Source organism: Symphalangus syndactylus, chromosome 5 (genome assembly GCF_028878055.3).
Source record: "Symphalangus syndactylus isolate Jambi chromosome 5, NHGRI_mSymSyn1-v2.1_pri, whole genome shotgun sequence".
NCBI lineage: Eukaryota > Metazoa > Chordata > Mammalia > Primates > Hylobatidae > Symphalangus > Symphalangus syndactylus.
Window position 1 is genome coordinate 30,553,628 of NC_072427.2, and position 19,463 is coordinate 30,573,090.

Below are 19,463 nucleotides of genomic sequence, written 5' to 3' on the forward strand. Positions count from 1 at the left end.
CCATTTTTCTAACAGTAATATTTACAAAGCATACTATGAAAAATGTTCAGAGAAAAAGAAGAACACAAAATTGTGAAAACCATATATAACTAGTTTGGTTTTTTGTTTGTTTGTTTGTTTTAAAGGCAAGAAAGAAAGTAGATTGTCCAGGAAGATAGTTACTTCCACTTTGTATTTCTCTGGTGAACTCATTAAAAGGTCCAGGAGTAGAATCACGGGTCAAAGTACCCTGGCTTTAACTTCTGGTTCAGAGAATCCTAACAACTGACATTGTCACCAGCAAGGTCTTTGACTACCTGAGCAACTCTCACTTCAAAGCAATTCTCATCTGACATTAGCTGCTCAGCTTTCCACTGATACATTGACTCCAGGAGGCTCCTTGAGTTCTGTGTGTTCAGCTGGCCTCTCGTGGCCCCATTATGATTTTCTGCCAGGTAAAGGTCGGTCACCTGCACACAGATCTCATCACTCACGATGTGCTGCAGCTGGAATCAAACAAAGGCAAGCTTTTAGTGAACACAGAAAACATTTCTCCATTATACAGTCAACGTTCCTTTGACTGATCCAGTCAATCAACTCAAAAAAGGTTTTGGTTTTTTTTGGCTGGCAATTTTAGACAATTAATCACACTGTGTCATTTTCTTAGAGAAAAATCAAGCCAAGATTTTCAACCATATCAGTGGTCCATTGTAAAACTTTCATACCCATTTAAAATAAAAACCATAGAGAACTCAGGTTAACGTACTGTTTATCTAAAATTCTAAGGATCTTTAAATAATTTTCCATGGGTCATACTTCTATTACATTTTAAAATCATTTAGAATTTGCTTTCACACATATTCTCTCTCATTTGATCCTCACAACTGCCCTGGAAAGCAGGTTGGAGAGAGAGTTGGGGCCGGTTAGGAGACAAATTTACACAATGCATAAGAAAGCTCACTGTGAGCCGGGGTGAGGAAGGGAGCCTTGGAGAATCATAAATGCAGTGTCTATGTCTATATTCCCAGCCCAACTACAAAGCCTGAAATTCATTAGGTATTTAAGAAATAGCTGCTGAATTATTGCCTCGGGGTGCTCAGCTGAAGAAGCAGGATTGGGACTAACAGTCAAGCTTCCTGACTCCTAGCCCAATACTTTTCCAAACACACCACCTATTTCTCTATATCAGATAGAAAGTATAGGGCTTAAGTTGTACATAATGTTAACTCACTTTCAATACAGGCCAATCATGATTGACTGTCAGTAGCTTTCGTGACAATCTTAGTAAACTAGAAAGTTGAACCTTTCAGAGTTCCCATTCTCATGTCATATGCTATTTCTATTTTGAAATAAAATCCTTCCAATTGAAACTTTATCCATCAAAATGACAGAGAAGTGAAAAATAGATACAAGAATAAAACAAATCATTAATTTCAACATCGATTTGTCTATTTTGCTTTAAAATTATCATAACCACAAAGCCTTTCTATTTTTAGGAAGATACATTCTTTTTGAAGTGTTAGAAACCATGATAACTATTTATTCTTAACTTGAAGTCCTAAATGACCAGTATGTGTATTAGTAGATAACTGGACACAGTGCAAGGTCAGAAGGGTGACTGAGAGTGGCAGAAAGGGCAGTATCTCCAGCAACTGCAGATGGATAAATGACAATGAGTCCAGATAATGGATTATGATACAGCCATTCAAATAATGCTTATGAGTACTTGAAAACATGACAAAAATCTTAAGATATTGTGTTTGAGAGAGAAAACAGGAAAGGTGGAAAAAAATAGATGGAAAGCATGACTTCAATCATGCATACAGATGCTGCCACTTTGTACTTTCTTTTTTTTTTCGAGACAGAGTCCCACTCTGTTGCCCAGGCTGGAGTGCAGTGACATCATGATCTTGGCTCACTGCAGCCTCTACTTCCTGGGCTCAAGCAATATGCCCACTTCAGCCTCCTAACTACCTGGGACTACAGGCATGTGCCACCATGCCCAGCTAATTTTTTGTATTATTAGTAGAAATGGGGTTTTACCATGTTGCCCAGTCTGGTCTCAAACTCCTGAGCTTAAGTGATCTGCCTGCCTCAGCCTCCTAAAGTGCTGGCATTACAGGTATGAGCCGCCGCCTCTACTTTATACTTTCTTGTTGAAGTAGACTGTATTACTGATTCCCACCCACACCCTCTTTTTGGATATCCGGCCCCTCCTCGAGTCTCTGGAAAGGGCAGCACTACAAATCCAGGGACAACTAGGGAACTCCCACCCCCACTGCCAGGCAGATCAGATTCTCTATCCTGCTCATTGGAAATGACACACAGAGTGTTCGATAGATTTTTTGCAGAGGAGCATCTGTATGGAAAGTCCAGTAACACTGGGACCAGGGGTACTGGGAGGGCAAGCCAAAGTCTCAGAGGCTGGAGGAGCCTGGAGCACATGCCGAACGTTCATCTGCAGAGCAAAGCACAAGCATGGAGCAGAAGTCCAGAGTGAAGGCATGCAGGAGAGAAAAATCACCGCCCAGCCCAGTCCTTCCATGGTGTGGCCCTATTTTGAGTTCTGTACTTGGATGTCTGTGAGGTTGCCTATTTTATTCTTAATACAAATCCCACTTAAGCCAGCCTAGAATAGGTTAAGATAAATGTAATGACTTGACTTGGCTGGAGTGCAGTGGCGCGATCACGGTTCACTGTAGCCTCAACTTCCTGGGCTCAGGTGATCCACTTCAGCCTCCCGAGTAGCTGGGACTACAGGCATGAGCCACCATGCCCAGCTAATTTTTTTGTATTTTTCTCATAAAAATATTGTCCAGAAGAAATCTTATATATAATACATTGAAAATCACTGATTGCCTTTTCTTCTTCTTCTTTTCTGTGAATGTGTAGGTGTTTGAGTCTCTTGTATGTCTTCTTATCAAACAGGATATGGGCTGTTTGAAAACTATTTCATTATCTTCATCATCATCATTCATTTCAGCCACTTCAGATTTTCATCTCTTTAAAAATGTTGATGTACAAACCGGTGTGGGGCCCTGGGTATCCATAGCCTTCTCAGGAGTGTCAGGAGTGCCTAAAACCTTTTTCTTCTTCTTACATAAAACCTGGCCTTTTGTAGACGTCTGATGATTTGTTTTTGAAATACTTTCCATTTTCTGTAAAATCAAAGAAGGAAAATCATAATCAATTCCTTTTTAAGCTAATTTCTTCCCGAGTAACCCTTCTTTCTTTTTAAACCACTCTTCCATCCGTAGCTCTTGTGTAAGTGCCGATTCTGATTATACGTTTCACTGATGGATATGATTGCTGTTTAAATGGAATATTCTAGTCTTGAAAGAGTTCTTTCTGTACTTTTTCAGGTGGCATAAAATGACTCTCCAAGAGTCTTTCACCAAACAGGTAGTTGTTCGTTGTTTCAGCAACTATCTTGGCAGCATCCTCAGACTCAAGCTCCACAAATGCATAGCCTTTGCTATTTCCAGTCCTTTTCTTTCTGGATAGTCTGAACCTTGTAACAGTGCCACACTGGGAGAAATAGGAAAGGATCTGGGTTTCATTCAGTAGGTTAGGTAGGTGGCGCACATAGGATACCTCCAGGAGACAGCTGTTCTTTTTTTTTTTTTTTTTTTTAAGACAGAGTTTCACTCTTGTTGCCCAGGCTGGAGTGCAATGGCAAGATCTCAACTCACCTCAACCTCTGCCTCCTGGGTTCAAGCGATTCTCCTGCCTCAGCCTCCTGAGCAGCTGAGATTACAGGCATGTGCCACCACACCTGGCTAATTTTTGTATTTTTAGGAGAGACGGGGTTTCTCCATGTTGGTCAGGCTTATCTCAAACTCTCAACCTCAGGTAATCTGCTTGCCTCAGCCTCCCAAAGTGCTGGGATTACAGGCGTGAGCCACCGCGACCAGCCAGTTGTTCTTTTTTTCATCGGGCTATGTGCTTGCAAACCCGTGCCACCTCCTTCTGAAACTCAGCAACTACCTGCGGGTTCAGTGACAGGATAGGCCCACCCAGGCTGGAAAAGGCCACCATGCCAAAAGTGGCTGACACCAACTCCATGCGGCACTCCCGGAAACGCCCAATTTTTTGTATTTTTAATATAAGCAGGGTTTCGCCGTGTTGCCCACGCTGGTCTGGAACTCCTGGACTCAAGTGATCTGGAGCCCTGGTCTCCCAAAGTGCTAGGATTATAGGCATGAGCCACCACACCCAGGCTTGACTTTGAAACATATGTTGTACACCCAGACAGCAGTGAACTCTGGGGGAACACCAAAGATGAGGAGAATGAGAGAAGAGATACCTCCAATTAAAAGAGTTAAGAAGAGATGCTTGAACTTATGTTACAAAAAGTCACTGCAGGTTGGGCACAGTGGCTTGCACCTGTGGACACAGCACTTTGGGAGGCTGAAGTGGGTGAATGGCTTGAGCCTAGAAGTTTGAGACCACCCTGGGCAACATGGCAAAACAGCATCTGTACAAAAAATACAATAACTAGCCAGGCACGGTGTTGCCTGTTGTCCCAGCTACTCGGGAGGCTGAGGTGGGAGGTCGAGGCTGCAGTGAGCTGAGATCCACCACTCCACTTCAGCCTGGGTGACAGAGCGACACCCTGTCTTAAAAAAAAAAAAAGTCACTGTTTTGGGGTTTTCTAGGTGAAACGTCTGTTTCCATGAAAAAAAAAAAGGGTCGAGACAGTATGTATTACTGATTCAAAGTCATAACCAGATGCTTAGAGTAAATGATTGTATCTATTGTTTCAAAAACCAACCTCAGGATTATTAAAAGTTAGTTTTATTGGATTTTTCTTTAAGCTGTGCTTATTCACTCAGGTGAGATTCACTCAGGTCTATCATTTCCAAGCCCATGTTTTACTGCTTTGTAACCCTATTTGGAAGGAAAACTGCAGCTAAGATTATGACCCATCCTGCCATGAAAAGTTTCACACGTGTACACCACACATGTCCCCCACCACAGTATGATGACACGGCAACCCAACCTTAGGCAAATGGTACCACTGCCAGCAAATGCATTTTTTCTTTATTTCTTCAAAATGTTTTTTCTTTATTTCTTCTAACAGCAGCAAATGCATTTAACATTTTATTGAGATTCTCAACAGCTGTCATTTGGTTTGCATAGCAAATTGTTTACAAAGTAACCTTTTTCCATTTTTGATATTTTAATGAAATTTATGTTCTTCAGTTTTAAAGCCCCATCCCTCTCCCAAAGAAAGATTAATAACTAACTACCAAGTAATGATTATTTAGGAAAAGAACAAAAGCAAAAACAGCTTGTAAACACTTCTGGAACGTGGGTAAGGGTCCAAAGTCAAGACCTTCTGGGCCCAATGGAGGTGCTAGGCTTGCCTCGGGACACCATCAGCACTTCCCCATCCACAACATCCTCAACAGCTGGGAGCCATGCGCAGACCCCGGGGGGCTTCCTGTTCCACAAGCTCCCCTCTCTTTTTCCTCTCCACCCTTGCTGTTGGGCCTCCCCTCCAAATCTGCCTAACAAAGGCAGCAGGATCTTTAATACTGTTCAGCTTTGTCAATGGAGACAGGATACTCTAGAAAGTTGAGAGATCCCTGGTCCAGTCTGGGGGAGGAAAAAATATGCAGTGTAGCATAGAAGGTTTTACTTGTCCACTCAGACACATGCTCATACTTATCAGATGGATGTGTCAGATGCTTCAGAAGTCCTGATGTGTTTGTAGTAGCACAAAAGTTGCTTGTAAAAAGGAAGTTGCAAAATGGTAAAAATTTCTGCAGCAGTTCAGGCTCCTGATGACAAAGCTGGTTCTGATAAGTAGTTATTTTGACATGCACAGCAGCTTTCGCTGTAAGTCCTGTGTTCCAAGGGTTTCATTTAGACCATAGGAAGTTGAAATCAAAGCTTAAATGTTCTCTGCTGACAAAATGTGCTATATCCATCAATGGACTTCTACTTAGTAATGAAAGGAACAAACTACCAAAACCTGTTATATGTCACGGACCAACCTCAAAAACATTAGCTAAGTAAAAAAGCCAGACACGAGACCACATATTGTATGATTCCATTGATTTGAAATGTCCAAAAAAGGCAAGTTGATAGAGACAGAAGTGGTCTGATTTACCTCAAGAGGTAGGGATTCAAGCTCTCTAGGGTACGTGTGATACATACATGAGAAAAAATAAGGAAAAGAAAAGAAATTTATATGTAAATAAATGAAAATAATACTTCTCCCTGATTATAAAGAAAATTGCATTCTTTTTGTAACAATTTGAAAGACAAAATATGAAGAAAAGTGTTTAATTTTGCCACTGAAAGCCTTCTGGTTTGTTGCTTTTTATACTTTTTTATGCATATGAACATTTTAAAAAGTAGAATCCTAATATATAGTCTTTAGTCACTATGTTTTGGGCATATTTCTATGCCAGTAAATATATCCTTGGCATCATCTTTTTAAAAGCTCGATGTATATTAAGTTAATCATTGCCACCCCAGAAGTAAATTCTCTTATATATATATTTTAATGGACGCAAGCAAGAATTTTGGGGCTGAATTCATAAAGTAGAATTTCTGGAGGAAAATAACATAAAATAGTTTTAAGATTTTTAATAGAAATTTTCAAATTATCCTGCAGAAAAATTGGTTCAGTTTATACTCCCAACAGGGGCAGAGCTCCAGTGTCCCCCTTCCATTTGTCCTTTGCTGATATTTAAGGAGAAAATCTCATTGTTTTCATTGAATTTCTTTGGTTTGTAATGCTTTTGAAACTTTTTTTTTTTTTTTGAGATGGAGTCTTGCTCTATGGCCTAGGCTGGTGTGCAACAGTGCAATCTCGGATAACTGCAATCTCTGCCTCCCGGGTTTGAGTGATTCTCCTGCCTCAGCTTCCCAAGTAGCTGGGATTACAGGTACCCACCACCATGCCTGGCTAATTTTTGTATTTTTTAGTAGAGATGGGATTTCACCATGTTGGTCAGGCCCATCTCAAACTCCTGACCTCAGGTGATCCACCCGCCTCGGCCTCCTAAAGTGCTGGGATTACAGGCGTGAGCCACGGCCCTGGCCTTGAATCTTTTTTATATGCTTATTGGCCATTTTTATTCTTGTGGGAAGTGCCTGTTTCTCCATTGCCTATTTTCTGGCCAAGCTCCCAAGTCACGTTTCACTTAATTTTGATCCTGCTGATTGAAAGCATTTTAACATACACAGGAGCAGGACAGACTGTAATTATCTAGATCTTGCTCTGTCACCCAGGCTGGAGGGCAGTGGCTTGATCATAGCTACCACAGCCTCATACTCCTGAGCTGAAGCGATTTTCATACCTCAGCCTCCCAAGTAGCTAGGACTACAGGTGTGTGCCACCACGCCCAGCTAATTTTTAAAATTTGTTGTAGAGATGCAAATTCACTATGCTGCCCAGGCTGGTCTTGAACTGCTGACTTAAAGTGATCCTCCCACCTTGGCTTGCCAAAGTGTTGGGCTTACAGGCGTGAACTACTGCTCCCGGCCGAGAGCTCATTTTGTTTGCTAGTGGTGATCTTGGTATCTTTTTATATTTGAGGCTTTGCTGCTAGTGCTGAAGTATTACACTCACCATCTGAGGTTTGCAGGACTTTTGTTTTCATATTGAATAGATGGAACTGGTTAGTTCTGCATCTTTGCAGGTATACAAAATCTGCCTAGCAGGACTCTGCTTTATATCCATTGAAAGAAAGCAAGAAGTAATACAGTAAAGTTTTGCCTGGCTAGAGGCTTTGGAAGAATGGAGTATTCTGATTTAATGCTATTAACTTGGAAGTGTGAAGGTGAAAAGAATTCAAAACTTACATTTCTTGTTGAATGCAATTTGAAAATACAGCCAGTGATTCCACTTTTCTTCTCTAGTAAGTTTGGACATTCTGATCTACTTGCTGTTTTATTATAGAACAGCTAGTGTGCCTGAGACTTACATTGTGAAGACACTTTTTAAAAAACTTGAGAGGTAAGAGGGTGTAAATGGTAGTGTATGAGATCAGACTGGATGAGAACTGACACTTGTAAATATACTTTTTAGGCTGAATCTCTGATTGTCATTTGTTTTCTTATTTAACTCATAAAAATAAAACACATTGGATGGAGGGTGGGAGTAGGAAGGAGATTTATGTCTTTTAATTGCATGCCATTGTTTCATATCAAGACAGAACATATGGTATCCCTGGCTTTGGACCTACAGAAGGAAGCATGTTTTTCTACCTGCTGTATGCCGGAGGTTCTTGAACACCTGGAGGGATCACTGCAGCACAGATTGCTGAGCCCTACTCCAGAGTTTCTGAGTCACCAGGTCCAGGGTGGGGCCTGAGAATTTGCACTTATAAAAAGTTCTCAGGTTCTGCTGGTGCTGCTAGTCCAGAGACTACATTTTTGAGAACCACTCTTGTCTACTAACTGTAAATTGTAGAACTCTAGAACAAAGCTTAGTTTGGTGTGGGAAAAGAAGCTCACAGGTTATGGAGCAAATTATGAAAGATTGAACCCTTGATCCCAGCCTAGTGTGGAATTCAGGTAACAAGCAATACACAGTGACATAACACAATTCTTGGTTTTCATGATCGCAAGTCATAGCCAAGTATCAAGTGAGAAATTCAGTTTCATTTGCAAGGCTTAGAGAGACCAGGTGATTCTGGAAAAATAGGCCTTGTATATACTTTAAACCAGTAAAGAGCTTTGAGTGCTTATTAAATGGAAAGCTTTGTGTTTTTATTTATTTTTGACAATTTTTTTTTTTGAGATGGAGTCTCAATCTGTCACCCAGGCTGGAGTGCAGTGGCATGACCTTGGCTCACTGCAACTTCTGCCTCCTGGGTTCAAGTGATTCTCCTGCCTCAGCCTCCCAAGTAGCTGGGATTACAGGTACCCACCACCACACCTGGCTAGTTTTTGTATTTCGAGTAGAGACGGGGTTTCACCATGTTGGCCAGGCTGGTCTTGAACTCCTGACCTAAGGTGATCCACCCACCTAGGCCTCCCAAAGTGCTGGGATTACAGGTGTGAGCCACCACACCCGGCCCAAAAGCTTTGTGTTTTTAAAGATATTAGACATGTTTCTTGTTTTTTAAAAAATCTTAATAATGTAGGAGAATAAGGGAAATGTTTTTTTCCAAAACAGAGAAATCATTGTGATTATTTTACCTTATTGGAATGTTGGCTAATATAGTCCACTTCATTCATTAATCATCAAACATGCTATGGATTTTCCATTTTTATAGGATTTGTGTCTTAACTGGGGTAATACTGGTAATTCTTATACTCCATCTGAAGATGAAAAATGTAGGCCAAAATCATAGACCATGCATAGAAGCTGGATAATGAAGACAGCTCTGGGGGAACATGTAGACACACACACAATGACACACATATATATAAAGTATAAACACATATATTTTTTAAAGTTTATTTTTAACATTTTAAAGCAAAAGCTGGCCCTCCCCTCTCCCAGAGTAGGCAGGCCCCGCCCCTCTCCCCAAGTGGGCGGGGACAGCAGTTGCATGGGCAGCATTCCTTGTGATGTCACAGGTTCCCCTGGACACACTGCTGCCTGGCCACGCCTCCTTTTCCTTTCATCTTTCTCATTGACCAATGGGATTGGAGCATTAAGGCCAAACCCTCCTCTTGATGCACAGCTCCTCTCAGGGTTCCCAAACTTGGCCTCACTGCTAATGATGCCTCGCACCCGATGGTAGCCAATTTCCAAGCCACTTTCACATAGGGAGCACTGTGGGTGGCTGACAATGGGCACTCCTTCCTCTTTGCTGATGGGGACCCTGAGGCTTATGGAGATGATGTATGTCTGGGCTTGGAAGCAGAGGATGTCCCCCAGCCAGAAGGCAGGAGACACTTGTTTTGCATTCCAGTCCTCTGCAAGGACAGGGACCCCAGGCTCTGGGCACCGCAGCTCTGCCCACCCTGCCCACCGCCTACCACCATTTGGCCCAGGCAAGTTGCCCTGGCTCCCACAGAGGGAGCCACCCTTCCTACCTCCTGATGTTTGCCCACACCAGTCAAGTTCCATTCTGGAAAAACCCTCCGTATCCTTGGGAAGGCACCTCCTCCTTGACTCCTTTTCAGAGCTACCGTCCCCATTTCCATTTTCTACCTATCATTCGATGCAGAGACCAGCTTCTTCCCTGGGCCAGGGCTGCTCTGGAGGCTGTGGGCAGACTGTGGGGTGTAGCAGAGCACCAGGTATAGACCAGGCTCCGCAGGCACACCTGGGCAGAGAAGTCAGAACCCACAGGTGAATGCCCCTCCTTCCGGCCCCACCCACCTCACAGGTAGAAAGAGGGAGGCTTCACAAGGAGGTTGAGGTAAACAGGAGAGCCCGGGTCACCTCTGTCTGATCTCCTGCCCTCCTGGGATAAAGCCAGAGGTTGGAGCTGGGAGGTGTCAAGAGCCCTGGCCCAGTCCAAGTTTCACTGATGAGGCTGAGGGAGGGGCTGGGTCAGCCAAAGTCACTGAGTCCATAAGGGAGGGTTCTGACCATAACCCAGGACCCTAGAGCTAGCTGAGGCCGCATCCCTTTCCCACCTAGACCAAGGTAGAGGCATGAACTGGCTTCTGGCTTCTAAGGCCGAGGCCCAGCACACCTCTCCCTCCCCTTGTCTGCAGCTGTTGTCACACATCAAAAGTGAGTTTTTCCCCGAGGGGCTGGAGGTGCAGCTCCTTGGTCTGGACCAGGTGGCCAATCCAAACAAGCCCCTGTGTGTCCCCACCAGCCAGGAATTCTCACGCCACGCAGCAGCTGGGGGCACCAGGATACCCTGGGGGATTCCAGGCTCCCACGGCAGCACTGCTGCCCCCAGACCTGCCACCAGCTCCGTGTCCATGCAGCCTTCGAGAACCTGGCCCCTCACACACACCTGCCCCACTCCTCCCACCTGGCTTTCCTGTGAAAAGTGGAACTGGTTCCACCTGGGCCAGCTGGAGGAGGGCCTCAGGAAATCACCATTCTGGGGATTCATTCCAATCATTCATTTATTCACCAAATACCCACTGTCCACCTTTCTGTACCAGGCCAGGGGTGATAGGTCAAGTGGAACACATGTCCCAAGGAGCTTTCCTCTCTTTAGAGACAGGCAGGTGGACTCTCAGACCATGAGGTACCCTCTGGGATAGAGGGTGCCCAGGGCTGGATGCAGGCAAGGGCTTTGCCCACAGGAGGTGCTGGTGGGTACAGATGTGAAGGCCACAATGGGGTGAAGGTATCCAGACAGAGGACCTAGCATGTGTCCAGGCCCAGGGTGTGACCTGGGGCAGGTGCGGGACTGCTCTATCTGGAAGGCTTCCTGACTTTGCCAATGATAGGCCGTGGCTGGATCAGGCTTCATGTCGATTTTTAATATTATGTTTAATACATTTTGATTATGTAACTAAACATGATTATTGTGATAAAAATTATGAAATATAGAAAAATCTAAAAACACAAAAAACCAGCAAACCCCTTCTCTCCCCAAATAACTGCTTCAACAGTATTTTTGGACTTTTTTTCCCATGTATCTGCAACTATAAACATAAGCTGCACAAGATAGTATCCTTCCCCATATTCTGTTTTGGAGCTGGATTTTTCACTCAGCAGTGAATAGAGGCAGGCTTTAAACAGGCCAGGCATTGTGAGGGCCCTGAGAAAGGAGACCGACCATGTTGCTGGGTGACCTTGGACAAGTCTCGCCCTCCTCAGAGCCTGGATTTTCTCAGTCCAGTGAAGGGCAGGAAGGGCTGCAGTAGGACTACATCAGTGCTTCCCAAACTCAGGACTGCCACGTGGAGCTGTGTGAGCTGTCACTGCACAACCCCAGGGGCAGGAGCATTCTTGTCATAGCCTCTGTGAGTGGGGCTCCTGCCCAAAAGTGTGCTGTGCCAACCTGGGACCCACAAGAGGATTTTAGGCGATATGCAGATGAGATTTATTTTTACCATTACCTTCTATTTGTAGTAAGTGAGACCGATTCTCACCGGGAGGGCTTGTTAAACCATGGGTCGCTGAAACACCACTCCTCAGAGGTTCTGATTTAGGAGGTCTGGGGTGGCGCCTGAGAATCTGCATTTCTAACATTCTCAGGTGATGGTGATGCTGATGCTGCTGGCTCAGGGACCACACTTTGAGAATCACTAATCACAAATTTCCTTTAATTAATTTATTTATTTAAGGCAGAATTTTGCTGTCTCCCAGGCTGGAGTATAATGGTGCAATCATGGCTCACTGCAGCCTCGACCTCCTATGCTCAAGCAATCCTCCTGCCTCACTTCTTGAGTAGCTGAAACCATAGGCACATGCCTCCATGCTGGATAGTTTTTATTTTTTGTAATGATGGAGTTTCACCATGTTGCTCAGGCTTGTCTCGAACTCCTGGGCTCAAGCAATTCACTCGCCTGGGCCTCCCAAAGCAAGTTTCCTTTTTAAATACATTTATTTAGGTTTTAAAAATGAATTGACTTAAAGCACATGAATAGATCTTCAACACTAACCGCTGGGGAAATGCAAATTAAAACCACAGTAAGATATCACTACATATCTATTAGAACAGCTCAAATCAAGCATAGTGATAATATCAAATATCGTCAAGAATGCAGACAAAATTAACTCTCATACATCGCTGGTGGGAATATAAAATGGTACAGACACTCTAGAAAATAGTTTGGCAGCTTCTTTAATTAAACATACACCTCAATATATGACCTAGCAATTGCTTCTGGGCATTTGTACCAGAAAATAAACTGATGTCTGCACAAAAACTCATACATGATTGTTCATGGGATTTATTTGTAATAGCTGCAAACTGGCAACAGCCAAATACTCCCCAATAGGTGAAAGGTTAAGCAAACTGCCACATCTATTCTATGAAATGCTCTTCAACAATAAAAGCGGGCCAGGCACGATGGCTCATGCCTGTAAACTCAGCGCTTTGGGAAGCTGAGGCAGGTGAATCTCCTGAGGTCAGGAGTTCAAGACCAACCTGGCCAACGTGGTGTAACCCCGTCTCTACTAAAAATACAAAAAAAATTAGCTGGATGTGGTGGCAGGCACCTGTAATCCCAGCTGCTCAGGAGGCTGGGGTAGGAGAATTGCTAGAACTCAGGAGGCAGAGGATGCAGTGAGCCGAGATCGCACCATTGTACTGGGTAATAAGAGTAAAACTTCATCTCAAAAAAAAAAGCCAGGCATGGTGATGTGGGCCTATAATCCCAGCTACTCACGAGGCTGAGGCAGGAGAATTGCTTGAACCCAGGAGGTGGAGGTTGCAGTGAGCTGAGATCACGCCACTACATTCCAACCTGGGTGACAGAGTGAGACTCCATCTCAAACAGAAAAAAACAAAAAGGAACATGCACAACTTGGATGGATCTCAAAGGGCATTTGCTGAGTAGAAAAAAAAAAGCCAGTCTCAAAAGGCCACATATTGTGTGATTCCATTTATATAATGTTCTTTTTTTCTTTGTTTTGTTTTGTTTTATTTTGTTTTTGAGATGAAGTCTCACTCTGTGGCCCAGACTGGAGTGCAGTGGCACGATCTGGGCTCACTGCAGCCTCCGCCTCCTGGGTTCAAGCGATTCTCATGCTTCAGCCTCCCAAGCAGCTGGGAGTACAGGCACTCCCAGCTAATTTTTGTATTTTTAGTAGAGACAGTGTTTTGCCATGTTGGCCAGACTGGTCTCAAACTCCAGGCCTCAATGGTTCCACCTGCCTCGGCCTCCCAAAGCACTGGGATCATAGATGTGAGCCACCATGCCAGGCCTTCATTCATTCATTCATTGAGAGAGTCTTGCCCTGCTTCTCAGGCTGGGCTGCAGTGGCAGGATCACTGTAGCCTCTACCTTCCAGGTTCAAGCGATTCTCCTGCCTCAGCCTCCCACGCAGCTGGAACTACAAGCTGGTGCCACCATGCCTAGCTAATTTTTGCATTTTATAATATTCTTGAAGTGATGAGATCATAAAGACAGAGAGCAGATTAGTGGTTGCCAGGAGTAGGAATAGTGGAGGGGAAGAGCCAGGAATGAGTGCACAGGAACAGCAGGAGGGGGATTTTCGTGGTGGTGGAATGTAGGGAAAAGAAAGAGAGATCAGACTGTTACTGTGTCTATGTAGAAACGGAAGACATAAGAGACTCCATTTTGACCTGTACCCTGAACAATTGCTTTGCCCTGAGATACTGTTAATCTGTAACTTTGCCCCAACCTTGAGCTCACAAAAACATGTGTTGTATGGAATCAAGGTTTAAGGGATCTAGGGCTGTGCAGGATTTGTCTTGTTAACAAAATGTTTATAAGCAGTATGCTTGGTAAAAGACATCGCCATTCTCTAGTCTTGATAAACCAGGGGTACAATGCACCGCGGAAAGCCTCAGGGACCTCTGCCCTGGAAAGCCGGGTATCGTCCAAGGTTTCTCCCCATGTGTTAGTCTGAAATATGGCCTCGTGGGATGGGAAAGAGCTGACTGTCCCCCAGGCCGACACCCATGAAGGATCGGCGCTGAGGAGGATTAGTAAAAGAGGAAGGCCTCTGTCTCCTGCCTGCCCCGGGAATGGAAAGTTTCGGTATAAAACCCAATTGTACATTTGTTCAATTCTGAGATAGGAGAAAAACCGCCCTGTGACGGGAGGCAAGACATGTTTGCAGTAATGCTGCTTTGTTATTCTTTACTCCACTGAGATGTTTGGGTGGAGAGAAGCATAAATCTGGCCAACGTGCACATCCAGGCATGGTGTCTTCCCTTGAACTTACTTGTGACACAGACTCCTTTGCTCACATGTTTTCTTGCTGACCTTCTCCCCACTGTCATCCTGCTCTCCTACTGCATTCCTCTTGCTGAGATAGTGAAAATAGTAATCAATACATACTGAGGGAACTCAGAGACCAGTGCCGGTGCAGGTCCTCAGTATGCTGAATGCCGGTCTCTTGGGCCCACTGTTCTTTCTCTATACTTTTTCTCTGTGTCTTATTTCTTTTATCAGTCTCTCATCCCATCTGATGAGATATACCCACAGGTGTGGAGGGGCAGGCCACCCCTTCAGTGGAACAGTTCTGTATCCTGATTGTAGCGGTGGTTAAAGGAGTCTACATATGTGATAAAATGGTATAGACCTAGACACGTGACATCATTAGATATTGTCCTACATTTATACAAAATAGAACCTTCAGAGGAAACTGAGTGAAGAGTACATGAAACCTCTCTGTACCATCTTTGAAATTTCCTCTGAATCTATGTTTCCAAATGAAAGGTTAAAATTTTTCAAGTTGCTTTAGACAAAAATATTAAGTAAAAATAATGTCCTCTCCACTCCCGTGAGTAACTTGGCTCCAGGGTCTCTGCTCACCACCCAGGACCGCGCCACCGACCTCCGCCGCGAGCAAACCCTTCCGACGGCCCTCGCTGCGCAGGCCGGGATGCCTCTCCTCGCTCCGCCCTCCCCGCGGAAAGTTAAGTTTGAAGAGGGGGGAAGAGGGGAACATGGACATGAAGAGGAGGACCCACCTGGAGCTGATGAACTGGACCCCGGCAGCTGTTCGGGAACTTGTCTCGGACAACTGCAAATCAAATGATGGAAAAATTGAGGGCTTAACTGCTGAATTTGTGAACTTAGAGTTCCTCAGTTTAAAATGTAGGCTTGATCTCAGTTTCAAATCTTCCCAAGCTGCCTAAATTGAAAAAGGTTGAACTCAGTAAAAATAGAATCTTTGGAGGTCTGGACATGTTAGCTGAAAAACTTCCAAATCTCACACATCTAAACTTAAGTGGAAATAAACTGAAAGATATCAGCACCTTGGAACCTTTGAAAAAGTTAGAATGTCTGAAAAGCCTGGACCTCTTTAACTGTGGGGTTACTAACCTGAATGACTACTGAGAGAGTGTCTTCAAGCTCCTGCCCCAGCTTACCTACATGGATGGCTATGACCAAGAGGACCAGGAAGCCCCTGACTCAGATGCTGAGGTGGATGGTGTGGATGAAGAGTAGGAGGGTGAAGAAGAAGATGAGGAAGACGAGGAGGATGAGGATGGTGAAGAAGAGGAGTTCGATGAAGAAGATGATGAAGATGAAAATGTAGAAGGAGATGACGAAGACGAAGTCAGTGAGGAGGAAGAAGAATTTGGATTTGATGAAGAAGATGAAGATGAGGATAGGATGAAGAGGAGGAGGAATAAGGCGGGAAAGGTAAAAAGAGGAAGAGAGAAGCAGATGATGAAGGAGAAGATGATTAAGATCCCAGATGACCTGCAGAAACAGAACTGTTCAGTATTGGTTGGACTGCTCATGGATTTGGTAGCTGTTTAAAAAAAAAAAAAAGTAGCTGTGATACAAACCCCAGGACACCCACCCACCCAAAGAGCCAAAGAATAGTTCCTGTGACATTCCGTCTTCCTCCATGTAGTCCCTCTTGGTAATCTACCAATCTATCATCAAGCTTAGGGACTTCACCCCAACAAAATTATAAGCATTGTTAGGTTTTTGTGTGAGACTCTTGCTGTAGCGTAGATAGCTGTGATTGGTGAGTCAACCATCTGTAGCTACCAGTTACACCGAGATTGTAACAGCATTTTTACTTTCTGTACAACAAAAATCTTTGTACATAAAATCTTAACATTAAAATAATAATAATAATGTTGATTGTATGCAGGTCTGGCAAACCTTTGACACATTGAATGACTGGCATCTCTAATCCATCCAATTCACAATTGCCCCTGGCCAGGCCCTGTCCTAGGCTAGGTCACCTGCTGGAAGATAAGACTGTGGATTCTCTCCTGCTTGGCTTTGGGGTAGATATGCCAGATAAAATATAGGACACCCAGTTAAATTTAGATTTCTAATAAAAAATAAACTATTTTTTAGTAAGTATGTACCACGCATATTTAGGACATACTTATACTAAAACTTATTTCTCTCAATTCTTTTTTCACCATCTTCACAGGTGTTGATATTTCTCTAAATTCTTTAATGTATGTATATAGTTACTTTAAAGCTCTTGCCTGCTAATTCCAATGTGTGACCCATTTATGGGTCTGCCCTCTTTTTTCTTTTTTTTTTTTTTTTTTTTTTTTTTGAGATAGAGTTTTGCTGTTGTAGCCCAGGCTGGAGTGCAATGGCACCATCTCGGCTCACTCCAGCCTCCACCTCACCTGGCTGGTCTTGAATTCCTGGTGATCTGCCTGCCTCAGCCTCCCAAAGTGCTGGGAGTACAAGTGTGAGCCACCATGCCCAGCCCTTTTTTTGTTGTTGTTTCTTTGAGATAAGTTCTCACCCTGTTGTCCAGGCTGGAGTGCAGTGGCATGATCTCAACTCACTGCAACCTCCACCTCCCAGGCTCAAGCCATCCTTTCATCTCAGCCTTCCAAGTAGCTGGGACCACAGGCACGTGCCCCCAGCAGTCCTGACTGGTTTCATGGAGGACAATTTTTCCACAGATGGGATCGGGGCAGTGGTTATGGTATGAAACTGTTCTACTTCAGATCATCAGGCATTAGATTCTCATAAAGAGTGTGAAACCTAGATCCCTCGCATGTGCAGTTCACATTAGGATTCACGCTTCTATGAGAATCTAACGCCTGCTGATCTGACGGGGGGCAGAGCTCAGGCAGTAATGCTCGCTGCCCACCATTCACCTCCTGCTGCTCAGCCTGGTTCCTAACAGGTTACCGACGGGTACAGTCCACAGCCTGGGGGTTATGGACCCCTGCACACCACCACACCCAACTCGTTTTTGAATTTTTAGTAGAGATGGGGTTTTGCCATGTTGCCCAGGCTGGTCTCGAAGTCTTGAGCTCAAGTGATCTACTTGCCTTGGCCTCCCAAAGTGCTGGGATTACAGGCGTGAGACACCATGCACGGTGGGTCTGTTCATATTGACTGGTTTTCTCTTAATTTTAGTATATATTTTCTCACTTTTTCACACATCTAGTAAGTATTTCTTGAGCTGTTGGACATTGTGAACCTTCATTGTAGAGATGTGGGTTATGTTATCCTACTCTAGTGTTGAGTTTTGTTTGGCAGGGAATTAAATTACTGATGGGTTAACTTGATCATGAGTGTCAAGGCTACATTTTAGGTTTTATTAGGGTGAGCTGTTTTTTAGTTTTGCCCTTATTCCCAGGGAATCTTCCTTAATCCCAAGGCAGGGCCTTCTAGGCCCTCCTGTGAATGTCTGGAATATTCATCAAGACCTGAGATTCCAAGAGTGGAGACTCTGGCTGAGCCAGAATTCAGGTGTATCTCCAGCATTCTGTGACCACTGAAATCGCTGTTTAGCTTTCAGCTCCCCATCAGCTGTTCTGTGCTGGACCTTGCAGAGTCTCAATCCGTACATTCATCGTTTGGGATTTGGCCAAGGACCTGCAGCAACCTCTGTAAGATTTCTGGGGCTTCTTCTCTGCAACTCCATCCTTTCTGATACTCTGCCACACACATTTTAGCAGCCCTGAGCAGCAATCTCTGTTTCCTCCACCAAACAAGACTGATCCTCTTTGCCTGGACTCTGCTTCCTTGTGCTGTCATTGAGGGTTTGGAAACTTTCCCCACCAGAAAAACACAGCAGTCACTTCATATGATGCCCTTGTCTCAGATTGTACCTGGAACTGCCTATTGCCCAATGGCTGAAGACAATTTCTTCATGTACTTTGTCCAGCTTTGTAGTTGTTTATGCTGGAAGACTGTCATCAATACAGGTACTCTATCATGGCCACAATTCAAAGTATGATTAATATCATATTCATTCTATTCTACAAGTAGAGAAGACAAAGACCAACAATTCTAAGAAAAATGGAAAAAAAATATATGAAAGTTCAAAGAAAAAGAAACCCAAATGCTGCTGACACACAGGAAAAAATGTTTAACTTCACTGATAATAAGAAAGATACAATTTTAGGCCGGGTGCAGTGGCTCACACCTGTAATCCCAGCACTTTGGGAGGCTGAGGTGGGAGGATCACTGGAGGCCACAAAGTGAAGGTGGCAGTGAGGTGAGATGGCACCTCTTGGGGTGACAGAGTGAGAGCCTGTCTCAAAAAAAAAAAAAATACAGCTATAAACAACATCCTGCAACCTCTACATGTGGCCACAATTGATAACAGGGACCAGATTTGCCTCCCACCTTGAACAACTAGAAAAATGGAACGACATATATAAAACAATAGTTTTCGGACATTGGAGAACAGGTCGAGCAGAACTATGATCCCTAAAAGAAAGTGAACCCTACAGTGTCCTCGGTTTACTGCCGGAAGCAATTACAGGCTTCAACACAGGGAGGGGAATCCAAAGTCCAGTGGTCTTGGTGGATTGAGGAGACAGAGATCGGAGCTTGGGAAGGTCTTCAAGGCCGGTAGAATTTGTGAGGTAGAGTACCAGGGAGGAGGTGGGAGAAGAGAGCGCATGAACTCTGGAGAGCTATGGAAGATGCCCTCAAGCCTTTAGCAAAGGGCTGATAATGGACATACGTGAGAAGAAAGTACCCAGGGAAAGAACTGCCAG

The 19,463-nt window shown here is 44.1% G+C and overlaps 2 pseudogenes; one reads left to right on the forward strand and one right to left on the reverse strand.

Moving 5' to 3' along the window:
* Positions 1 to 2,827: 2,827 nt before the first annotated feature.
* On the reverse strand, positions 2,828 to 4,044 carry LOC129481543 (MKI67 FHA domain-interacting nucleolar phosphoprotein-like; annotated as a pseudogene).
* An 11,284-nt stretch (positions 4,045 to 15,328) lies between these two features.
* LOC129482232 (acidic leucine-rich nuclear phosphoprotein 32 family member B-like) lies at positions 15,329 to 16,547 on the forward strand (annotated as a pseudogene).
* The last annotated feature ends 2,916 nt before the right edge of the window (positions 16,548 to 19,463 follow it).